A 12,701-nucleotide genomic window follows, 5' to 3' on the forward strand; every position below is an offset into this window, starting at 1 on the left:
TTGCAATGATTTTATATATTTATACGGGGAAAATATGTACTGTGTGTTTAATATCCAAATGTTACTAAAAATGTTATGATGCTATTGACTTATAAGTGACCGTAAAACAAGCGTGGAAACAGGTGATCTCGGCCCTTCTAGTCCGTGCCGAAAGCTACTCTCACTTAGTCCCACCGACCTGCACTCAGCCCATAAGCCTCCATTCCTTTCCTGTCCATATACCTATCCAATTTTTCTTTAAATGATAATATCGAACCTGCCTCTACCACTTCTACTGGAAGTTTGTTCAACACTTACTTCAAGCTCCCCTGTCCTCCCCTGATAATTGACTTATCACTATATTCATGCGAGGAAAATATGCGCTGTGTGTTTAATATTAAATTCGTTAGATAAACCCTTTTAGAAACAAAATTGAGTGTATTACCCACTTATCGCCTATATTCTAGTAGTGATTAACGCCCACCCCCACGAACAGAATCGCCAGAAAGGATTTACTGGTGGGGGGAAATCGGCAGGTCACGACGCGCATGCGCACTTGGTACACGCGCAAGGCTTCATGGTCATTGTAGTCTTTCTGGGGAAACAACGCATTTGACTGCTACTCTTGTCTGTTGGCAACCCCACCCCCCGGGTCGGCCAGTCCGCAAGAATATTGTCAATATTAAACCGGTCCGCAATGCAAAAAAGATTGGGGACCCCTGATGTAGAAGATATAGTTCTTCTACATGAAGCCCTATGAAATAATGGCGCCCAGGAACCTGAATGTTGAAACGGTGCTAGCTGTAGAGTTATTGATGAGTGACTGGAGAGGAGACATATTTCACCTGAAGTCAACATACATCTCCGAGGTTTTGAGGGCATTCGCCTCCAAGTTCCTGAGATTGCACCAGGACAAACAGCTGACATATAAAAGTCCCAGCTATTTAAGCAATATGAATATTTTCTTAGAACATTGAAATCCAAAAGGGAAATACCTTTCTGGGTTCTGTGGTACTTAGTACCATCTGTGCATTGAGTTTAGTGTTAAAGTGCCAGAACCCAAAATTATATTAAATTTTGCAAACAAGGCATAAATGTTCCAACGATAATAACAGAAAGCCATGACAATTGTATATTTTAATTATAATATTCATATCTCTTCCAATTCAAATCTAACCTGACAATTTATTGCAGTGTTTGGGTTTAAGTCAGAGTATTGCAGGTTTAGTCCTGAGATCTTGGTGCCTAATAATTCAACATAACCTCTCGACTAAAAGCCGTCCTATGGCTTCCGTTGTTTGCAACCAAGATAGTTGTAGTCAAGCACAATATCCTCTGTGGCAGTAATTAAGCTGTATTAATTCTTTTTGCCCCCCAGTGACTTCTCAGAAGCATTTGAAATAGGGAACCATTCCATCTTTCTCCACTACATCCTTCATAATTTAAATTCCACAGCATTTATCTTGGATCAATGCAGACACACCTCCAAACATAGCCTTCCTTCCTGACCATGCCATCTCACCTGGATTCCATTAAGGATAAGCTGGCCTTCCCTTTAACATTATCCCCTGCATTTAAACATCATAGAGTAAGGACATTGATATCTATTTTAATGTACACATGAACTGTGGAAGTTTTGGGTACATATATAAAAAAAATCTGTAAAGTGAAGTTGCTTTCAAAAATAATGAAATGAGAAATTCCTAAATATCAAAAAGTATTAAAAAGTGTAGTAAACAGTAAAAAACTGAATCAAATCGATATTTGGTGTGACTGCTGTTTGCCTTTAAAACTGCGTCAGTTCTCCTAGGTACACTATTGTGCAGTTTTATAAGAAAATTGGTTAAAAGGTTGTTTCAAACATCTTGGAGAACTTGCCACAGTTCTTCTGGAGACATTAGTTTTGGCTGTCTCGATTGCTTCTTTATAAGACAATTGGCTGGTAGTATCTAGGAGAACTCGCCACAATTCATCTGCAGACTTTGGCTATCTCGCTTGCTTCTGCCTCTCCAGGTAATCCTAGAGAGCTTTGATGATGTTGAAATCAGGGCTCTGTGGAGGCCATACCATCTGTTGCAGAACTCCTTGTTCTTCTTTTTGTTGAAGGTAGTTCTTTATGACCGTGGCCATGTGCTTGGGACCATTGTCTTGCTGCGGAATGAAGTAGGGACAGATCAGACACCTCCCTGATGGTATTGTGTGATGGATAAGAATCTGTTTACCAGATCACCAACTCCATTTGCAGAAATGCAGCCCAAACCTGGCAGGAATCTCTGCTGTGCTTCACTGTTGGCTGCAGACACTCATCCATGTAGCATTCTCCAGTTCTTCTTGTTTGAGGCAAAAATTTCAAATTTTGACTCATTAGTTCAAAGCACGCTGTCATTGTTCAGTACCCCAGTCCTTGTGTTTTTGTGGTAAGTGAGTCTTTTGGCTTTGCTTCCACTTCGGAGGAATGGCTTTTTGGCAGCAACTCTTCCACGAAGGTCACTTGTGATAAGACTTCTCTAGACTGTAGAGGGGTGTACTTGGGTTCCAGTAATTTCTGTGAGTTCAGAGAAGACAGTGGTACTGGACATCTGATTTAGAAGGGACATCAGTTTGATGTATCGCTCATCTGCTGCACTCAGTTTCTATGTCTGACCACTATGTTTCTGGTCCTCAACCTTGCCTGTTCAGTTGTACTTCATCAGAAGAGCTTAGACAGCACATCTTGAAACTTCTGTCTGCCATGAAATTTCTGCTTCAGATAAAATTTGCAGATGCAGGATGACCACCTTGAGTCTTGTTGCTATGCTCACTCTTGCCATGGTGTAAGAATTGATGATTTGAAGGTTAAACTGTCACATCTGGCACACCCTCACCTTTCAGTTTGAGCATCCTTTGCGGAGTGTGATTCCTTCCACGGTCATTTCTGTTTCATTTAATCAGTTTAGTTCTCTTAATTCATTATGTCACTGATCATTAGCACCTGTTTATTAACTGGGTTTAATTATGCACTGGGCTACAATATATACCAATAAAATAAACAAGTTTTTAGTTGTAAAGTGTTCTGTTACTTAATATGTTACTTTCTTTAATGAGATACAAAAAATTCTCTTTAACATTTCATTTTTTGGAAAATGGATGTCTGGAAATCTAAAATGTGTTCTTTTCTACTGACAAACCAATGCAGAAGACAAAAAAAAAACAAACATCTAAAACAAAATTTATGTAAAATATCTAGTGTGCCCTAGATTTTTTGCACAGCACTGTCTATTTAACGTGCTCATGACCTCATCTTTCACTATTTGAGTAGCTTAATACAGCCCTACAATACAGAACTCTCTTCTTCCATCCTTAACCTGTGATAAATCTCTTCTCCCTTTGGCCCCCTACTGACAACTGTGCCTTGGGAGTGCCTAGCTGAACAAATGAAAACTCCCTACTGCAGACTATCCATCTTTCTTTCATTTTTTACTCCTTCACAACCTTCCATAAGGCCCACCTCTTTAACATCAAAGTTCAACATAAATTTATTATCAAGGTACATATTGTTACATACACCGTGGGTATCCTGTGACTGTCTTATGAGCATAATGTAATGGTCTTGTGGAGGTCACATGATGTAATTTTCCTGCCAGTGTGAGGTCACATGATGACCTGTTCTCAACAGGTATATAAAGGGAAACACTGGTGACGCAGTTTAGTTTTGTGTTAGTTCGCTATGCTGCGTTTTTGTCACGACACAGTTTCGTTTTAAAGCGGAGTTTTCCTGTTTATTTTAAGGTGCAAAGATTGGTGCTGGCAGTTTCGCCAATTTCTGCCAGGTTTATGTGTGTTGCATCTATAATTTTCCCGTTTCAGTAGTATTGGAGAGTGAAGACTTAATTAAAGAACGGAAACCTGAAGGATCAGAATAAAGTTGGAGTTGTTCGGCGGCTTTATCGACCTATTGAGGATTCGTTTCAGAAATGGTGACCTGTATCTGAGATAACTCCTGCAAGAGCAGGGAAGTTTGAGCAGTGTCTACTCGCCAGGAAAAGGTCAGTTCCCTTAAGCCGTTTTATTTCCTTCGTTGTGAATCCTTTGGAGAATCAGCAGTAATATCACATCTTTGAAGCAATTCGTTTCCAGAGAAGTCTCTCCTGATTGACTGTGTGAATCGCTTGGACTTTCGAATTTACCACTTTAAGAACTGTTTTCGCATTTACCCTTTTTAGAACTGTTCCAGAGTTGCCGTATAGCAGTTAACTTCTGGTTAAGTTAGTTGCTTGAATACTTTTCGCTATTTCTTGAGCAGAATTTAATAAATGTTTAAAACCTGCCTCAATTCATATTTCATTGTTGCCGATCACGTGACATAAAATTGGGGGCTCATCCAGAATTGTTCCAATTTTGAGCTTAAGTGCTTGTTTATTTATCGATCTGATTTGAAAGAGGGAAATACCTGATTCTTTTGTTTGATTGGACTGTGGGTGGTATTCGGCAGCAATGAATGTTGACGACTTTATGGAATCGCCAGACCCGGAGGTATTGGCGAAGGCGAGAAAGGGTGATGTATCCAAGATTGCTAGAAGGTTGGATCTTAAAGGAATTACGAATGTTACAACAAAGCCGATAATTCAGAGAAAAATTGCGGAGCATTATACAAGTTCGGGAAAGTTTGATGATGAGGTGTTAGGGAGGTTTCCAATGAGTAAACTGGAAATGCAGTTAGATATTGAACAGATAAAGTTTGAGCAATTTAAAGTGGAAATGGCCGAAAGAGAGAAAAATAAAATAAGAGGATTTGAAGAGAGAGAGGCAAATAAACTAAGGGAATTTAGAGAAAGAGAAGCTGATAGCCAGAGGAAATTTGAGCTAGAGATGGTGAAATTAAGGATGGAAAATCAGTCCTCTGGTTCTAGGAAATACTTTGTTGCTAGTGGAGAAGTTATTTTGGCTCCTCCATTTAATGAAACAGAAGTAGACAAATATTTCCAACATTTTGAAATTATTGCTTTGGGTTCAGGGTGGCCGAAGGATAAATGGCCAGTGATGTTACAAAGTGTAATTAGAGGTAAGGCACAGCAAGTTTATACAGCTTTAACTGCTGAGCAAGCACTTGATTATGATATTGTGAAGCAGCATATATTGAAAGTGTATGAACTGGTTCCAGAAGCTTATAGAGGAAGGTTCAGAAATTTGAAGAAATCCGTGGAAAAACTTACGTGGAATTTGCCTATGAGAAATCTGTGTGTTTTGAGAGATGGGTTTCCTCTAAAAATGTGAATGGGGAGTATAATAAATTAAAAGAGTTGATTTTACTGGAGGAATTTAAAAGGAGCATTCCTGTTGAAGTGAGAACATACTTAAATGAGAGGGGCACTGCTACATTGCAGGAGACTGCTAAATTAGCTGATGAGTATGCTTTAATTCATAAGAGTAAATTTTCTCCAGGTAGAACTTTTAAAAGGAAAAATAGGTCTGTTACCCATAACTGTTCAACTCGAGATTCAAACTTTGAGGATGTGTCAGAAACTTTCTTACCTACATTACTTGATCAAGATTATTGTAGTAAGTCTGACCATGAAGATTTGTCTTTATCTCGGAAGGAGATGATAGCAGAGGAGGGTAGAGATCCTGAGATTATCAAATTTAAGGACCAATCTCTTCTAGATAGTGAAATTGAGAAGGTGCCAGTAGGATATTATTTTGAAAAAGGAGTGTTAATGAGGAAGTGGCGATCACCCACAATTCCTGCAAGTGAGGAATGGGAAGTTAGTCACCAGGTAGTAGTTCCTAAAGTTTATCAAAATGAGATTTTAACTATGGCTCATAGTATGCCTTTGGGTGGCCATCAAGGTGTAAAGAAAACTATAAACAAGGTTCTTAAACATTTTTACTGGCCTAGTTTAAGAAAAGATGTTGTGACATTTTGCAGAACATGTCATACTTGTCAAATTGTAGGTAAACCTAATCAAGTTACCCCAGTGGCCCCACTGCAACCTATTCCAGCATTTGGTGAGCCGTTTTCAAAAATTATTGTAGATCGTGTAGACCCATTGCCAAAAGCTAAAGCTGGACATCAATATTTGCTGACTATCATGTGCACAGCGTCTAGGTTTCCAGAGGCCATACCACTCAGGAATATAATGACTAAAACTGTAATAAAGGCTCTTATAAAATTCTTTACTTATTTTGGCTTACCTAAGGAAATACAATCTGATCAAGGTAGTAATTTTATGCCTGAACTGTTTCAGCAGATAGTTTTATAAACTGGGAGCAAAACAGATTACCTAATCTACATATCGTCCAGAATCGCAAGGAGCCTTGGAGAGGTTCCATTCTACCCTCGAAACTATGATTAGGATGTATTGTGTAGAAAATGAAAATGACTGGGATAAGGGTGTACATTTGCTACTTTTTGCAGTATGGGAGGCAGTGCAGGAATCATTAGGTTATAGCCCTTTTGGACTTGTGTTTGGGCATAGAGTTCAAGGACCTTTGGCCTTGTCAAAAGAACAGTGGATTAATAAAGAGGTACACGCTAATTTGTAGGATTATGTTTTAAAATTTAAAGAAAGATTACATAAAGCTTGTAGTTTAGCCAAGGAAAATTTAAAATCAGCTCAGGAGAAAATGAAAACTTGGTATGATATGGAAGCTAGAATGAGGTCATTTAAGCCTGGAGATAAGGTCTTGGTTCTTTCTCCGGTGCAGACGAACCCGTTACAAGCTAGATTTCATGGTCCTTATGAGATTAAATCTAAAGTTAATGATGTGGATTATGTGATTAAAAACCCCAGATCGAAGAAAGCCAACACAGCTGTGTCATATAAATATGATAAAACTGTATTATGAGAAACAGTCTGCTGCTATAACTATTGTGGTCAATAATAATGAATCTGATCCCACTGGAAACTTAATGGATGATTCATCTAAAACTCATTTTAAACCCAACATTATTTCTGACAGATTACCAAACTCAACAATTCTAGAAAATATTGATGAGAAGTTAGCTCATTTACAGCCAGAGCAGAGAGAACAGATGAAACAGTTAGTTTTTAAATATAGGGATTTATTTCCAGACGTTCCTAGAAGAACTACCGTAGCTTCACATGATGTAGATGTTGGAGATGCCAAATCCATAAAACAGCATCCATATCAGATGAACAGGGAAAAATGTGAACTTGCTGACTAAGAAATTAAGTATATGTTAGAGAATAATATTATTAGACCTTCTAATTTGAATTGGAGTTCACCGTGTTATGGTGCTTAAGCCAAACAATAGTATTCGGTTTTGTACAGATTACAGGAAGGTGAAAGCTGTGACAAAAACTGATGTATATCCAATCCCTCAGGTAGATGATTGTGTGGATAAAGTTGGACAAGCAAAGTTCCTTACAAAGGTTGATTTGTTAAAAGGTTATTGGTGTGTTCCATTGATGGATAGAGGTAGGGAGAGTTCTGCATTTGTAACCCTGTCTGGGTTGGGTGAATATAATGTTCTTCCTGTTAGGATGAAGAATGCACCAGGTACTTTCCAGCAGATGATTAATACTGTGATTCATGGGTTAAAAGATATAGATGTCTATATTGATGATTTAGTTACAAGAAATGATAATTGGAAAGCATATATTACTGTGGTGGAGAAACTATTTGAAAGATTTTTAAAAGCTAACTTAACTATTAACTAAGCTAAAAGTGAATTTGGTCATGCCACGGTGACCTACCTTGGTTATGTTGTGGGTCAAGGAAAATTGGCTCCTGTTCAGGCAATTTTAGAGGTACCTACTCCAACTGGAAAAAAAAAATTCTCAGAAGATTCTTGGGAATGGTAGGATATTACTGTAAATTTTGTAAGAATTTTGTTAACATTTCTCTTCCATTAACTAACCTCTTGAAGAATCAGCAGTAATGTCACATCTTTGAAGAAATTCGTTTCCAGAGAAGTCTCTCCTTCTTGACTGTCTGAATCGCTTGGACTTTCGAATTTACCACTTTATGAATTGTTTTCGTATTTACCCGTTTAAGAACTGTTCCAGAGTTGCCGTATAGCAGTTAACTTCTGGTTAAGTTAGTCGCTTGAATACTTTTCGTTATTTGTTGAGCAGAGTTTAATAAATGTTTATGCTTGTTTATAAAACCTGCCTCAATTCATAATTCATTGTTGCCAATCACGTGACAATATAAATCACCATATACAATCCTGAGATTTGTTTTCTTTCAGGCATACTCAGAAAATTCAAAAAACGCAATAGAATCAATGAAAGATACAGCCAAAAGGATGGACAAACAACTAATGTCCAAGAGACAACAAACTGTGCAAAGACAAAAGAAGATAATAATAAGAAAAAGAAGAGGAAGAAGAAGAAATAAATATCGAGAACAAAATATCATGAGTCCTTGAAAGAGAATCTATAGGTTGTGGGTAAAGTTCAGTGATGGGACAAGTGAAGTTGAGTGAAGTTATCCCCACTAGTTCAAGAGCCTGATGGTAGAGGGGTAATAACTGTTCCAGAACTTGGTGATGTGGTCCTGAGGCTCTTGTACCTTCTTCATGATAGCAGCAGTGAGAAGAGAGCATACCCTGAGCAGTGGGAGTCCTCGATGATGGATGCTGCTCTCCTGCAACATCACATCCCTGATCCCCCAATGAGGACTGGCTCATGGACCTTTGGTTTCCTCCTCCTGAAGAGCCAAACCTGAGAGTACCTCTGGGTTAATTTTGAATACATTTCCACAAAGCATTATGTGACATTATTTCTTGCATTAAATAATGCAGTAATCATCTGTGATGTGTTAGTGTGCCTGCATGAACATGTTGAATAGATTAGTTTCTAAGCATTCTTCGAGCTCTGCTGACCAAGCTGCAGATCAAAAATAGAGGGACAGATGTTTTATCAGTAAATAGTGATCAAGCAGTTATCAATAAATCAGGCATGCAAAATTGGTCATGATCACTAATCACATCTTCAAAAGAATAACTGCTTCCAATGGGAGGGAAAAGAGCCAGACCAATTGATCTGGAAATGAACCAGAAGGGTAGAGTGGAGGGGGATGGGAGCACCAAGTCCTGATCTAGCTATCAAAGAAATCATTAATTGTAAGCGCATTTCCTGCTCAGAGGCAGCTTCGTCAAAAAAAAACTTTCTCGGTTAAGAAATAATTTTCATCTTAAGGTTTGAAAAACTGTTTGCAAAGTATACATTTGAACAGAAACTCGATTACTCAGTAAGAACAGGCAAAAACTTTTTAAAAAGTGTCCTTCAAAGTTCTTGGAAATCTGTTACATTTGTTATTTAATCAGTAAGGACAATCGGCTGGGAAGCAGAAATCCCATTCCATTAGATCCATTGCTGGATTCAAATAGGGTTTATGCAACCAATATTCTGGCATTGACCCTCACACTAAATTCAGTAGAAAATCGCCCAAACTCTAGAAAACAATGGAAGTGGTGGCTTGCTTTGTTACTCTAGAGTCTGCCAAAGATGTCGGAATGCCTCCAGTGTAAAGTCTACCTCCTAGTATTTTTCAGGAGTACATTGTTATCTTGAACACAGTGGCTCAGGTTTTCTGGCTGCAGGCTACTGAAGAGCACAGCTGGTAAGCTATATTCAGCTCAGTAATAGGCTTAGAAATTCAGTCACCTGTGAAAATGTGCTACTGTGGTTCTGCATGGGGTTGCTTTCTGGTTTGCATTAGTGTCAGGATTGTGCACACACATCGTGCAAAAAGAAAAGTGCTTAAAGGCTTAGTGGTATTTTTCTCTTTTGCACAAGAAACTTCAAGATTGGTCTGATCATCAACTCCACCCATTAACCACTCCCCACCATCAGTACATCCACATCAGCTACTGCTCTCCCCAGCCTCTCAGCTCTGTTCATACCCCCCCCGCCAATGCACTGCCATTTTATCCTACACTCCACACCCCATACCTACACTGACGCAGTCAGTGTCCTGAGTGATATGCCTTGCCGCTACTAGAAGGGTTCCTCTTGCCATTGGTCTCTTGGTTACTTTATTATTTCCCATCAGGGTCACCTTATGTTCAGATACTGCTCAAATTGTATGTATATAATCAGTCTATGTATACAAGTTAATATTCTGTATATTTATAGGATTGCTTTTATTTATTGTGTTGCTATGCTAATTCTGCTTCTTCTCTGCTGTATTGCACCCAGAGTACCAATTACTTTGTTCTCCTTTATACTCATATACTGAAGAATGACAATGAACTATCTTGTAAGGCCTTGTCAGAATCCTGCACATTGTCTAAATCTAAACTTTGCAATTTTTTTCTTACAAAGAGATAAATTCTGAATCCAACTTTTGCTGGAAGCTACAGGGTCACTCTCGCGGAATGAAGGTAATAGCTTCAAATGGAACTAAGAGGTTTAAATCTTAGTAAGTCTCAGAATTCTGAGATTCAATGCAGAATGTTGAGAGTTAGTGAAAATATGATCTAAGATTATGCTTCTCCCAGCTGTGGAATCTCATTTTGCCTACTAGGAAATCAGACAGAAAAGGGTGAGGTATTTATTTTAACGTTTTAAATTATTTTAGACAATAGACAATAGGTGAAAGAGTAGGCCATTTGGCCCTTCAAGCCAGCACCACCATTCACTGTGATCATGGCTGATCATCCACAATCAGTATCCAGTTCCTGCCTTATCCCCATAACCTTTGATTCCGCTATCTTTAAGAGCTCTATCCATCTCTTTCTTGAAAGCATCCAGAGACTTGGCCTTCACAGCCTTCTGGGGCAGAGCATTCCATATATCCATCACCCTCTGGGTGAAAAAGTTTTTCCTCAACTCTCTTCTAAATGGCCTACCCCTTATTCTTAAACTGTAGCCTCTGGTTCTGGACTCACCCATTAGCGGGAACATGCTCCCTGCCTCCAGCGTGTCCAATCCCTTAATAATCTCATATGTTTCAATAAGATCCCCTCTCAGCCTTCTAAATTCCAGAGTATACAAGCCCAGTCGCTCCAATTTTTCGACATATGACAGTCCTGCCATCCCGGGAATTAACCTTGTGAACCCCTACGCTGCACTCCCTCAATAGCAAGAATGTCCTTCCTCAAATTTGGAGACCAGAACTGCACACAGTACTCCAGGTGTGGTCTCACCAGGGCCCTGTACAGCTGCAGAAGGACCTCTTTGCTCCTATACTCAATTCCCCTTGTTATGAAGGCCAGCATGCCATTAGCTTTCTTCACTGCCTGCTGTACCTGCATGCTTGCTTTCAGTGACTGATGTACAAGAACACCTAGATCTCGTTGTGCTTCCCCTTTTCCGAACTTGACTCCATTTAGATAATAATCTGCCTTCCCATTCTTACCACCAAAGTGGATAACCTCACATTTATCCACATTAAACTGCATCTGCCATGCATCTGCCCACTCATCCAGCCTGTCCAAGTCACCCTGCATTCTCATAACATCCTCCTCACATTTCACACCGCCACCCAGCTTTGTGTCAGCGACAAATTTGCTAATGTTACTTCTAATTCCCTCATCTAAATCATTAATATATATTGTAAACAGTTGCGGTCCCAGCGCTGAACCCTGCGGTACCCCATTGGTCACCGCCTGCCATTCCGAAAGGGACCCGTCAATCGCTACTCTTTGTTTCTGTCAGCCAGCCAATTTTCAATCCATGTCAGTACTCTGCCCCCAATACCATGTGCCCTAATATTGCCCACTAATCTCCTACGTGGGACCTTATCAAAGGCTTTCTGGAAGTCCAGGTACACTACATCCACTGGCTCTCCCTTGTCCATTTTCATAGTTACATCCTCAAAAAATTCCAGAAGATTAGTGAAGCACGATTTCCCCCTATAAATCCATGCTGACTCGGACCAATCCTGTTACTGCTATCCAGATGTGTCGTAATTTCATCTTTCATAATTGACTCCAGCATCTTTCCCACCACCGACGTCAGGCTAACCGGTCTATAATTCCCTGTTTTCTCCCTTCCTCCCTTCTTCCACCCTCCAATCCACAGGAACTGATCCTGAATCTATAGAACATCGGAAAATGATTACCAATGTGTCCACGATTTCTAAAGCCACCTCCTTAAGTACTCTGGGATTCAGGCCATCAGGTCCCGGGGACTTATCAGCCTTCAGACCCAACAGCCTATCCAACACCATTTCCTGCCTAATATAAATTTCCTTCAATTCATCCATTACCCTAGGTCCTTTGACCACTATGATATCTGGGAGATTGTTTGTGTCTTCCCTAATGAAGACAAATCCAAAGTACCTGTTCAGCTCGTCTGCCATTTCCTTGTTCCTCATAATAAATTCACCCGCTTCTGTCTTCAAGGGCCCAATTTTGGTCTTAACTATTTTTTTCCATTTCACATACCTAAAGAAGCTTTTACTATCCTCCTTTATATTCTTGGCTAGTTTACCTTTGTACCTCATTTTTTCTCTCTTTTATTTTTATACTGTCCATTTTACAGTAGTAAGTAGTCTCAGAATGATCAATATCTCAGAGTAGAGCCAAGAACCCCAGTGCTCAGTGTATATAAATTCAAAAGAAATGCTGGTGGCTTAATTAATGACAGTAAAAGACCCCTTTATGTAGATAATTAGCAAAAGAATCAAAAAGGTGTTAGTGGGCTTGTAAGGGACAAAAGGCTACAGGGAAATAAAATTGGGATATGACTCTTGGGATTGTTTTGGCAGGAGCCAGTATGCACTTTAAAGGGGACAAATGGCCTCCTACAGACATTTTAATTTACTTA

This window comes from Mobula hypostoma, chromosome 14 (assembly GCF_963921235.1).
Source record: "Mobula hypostoma chromosome 14, sMobHyp1.1, whole genome shotgun sequence".
In the NCBI taxonomy this organism is placed as follows: Eukaryota; Metazoa; Chordata; class Chondrichthyes; order Myliobatiformes; family Myliobatidae; genus Mobula; species Mobula hypostoma.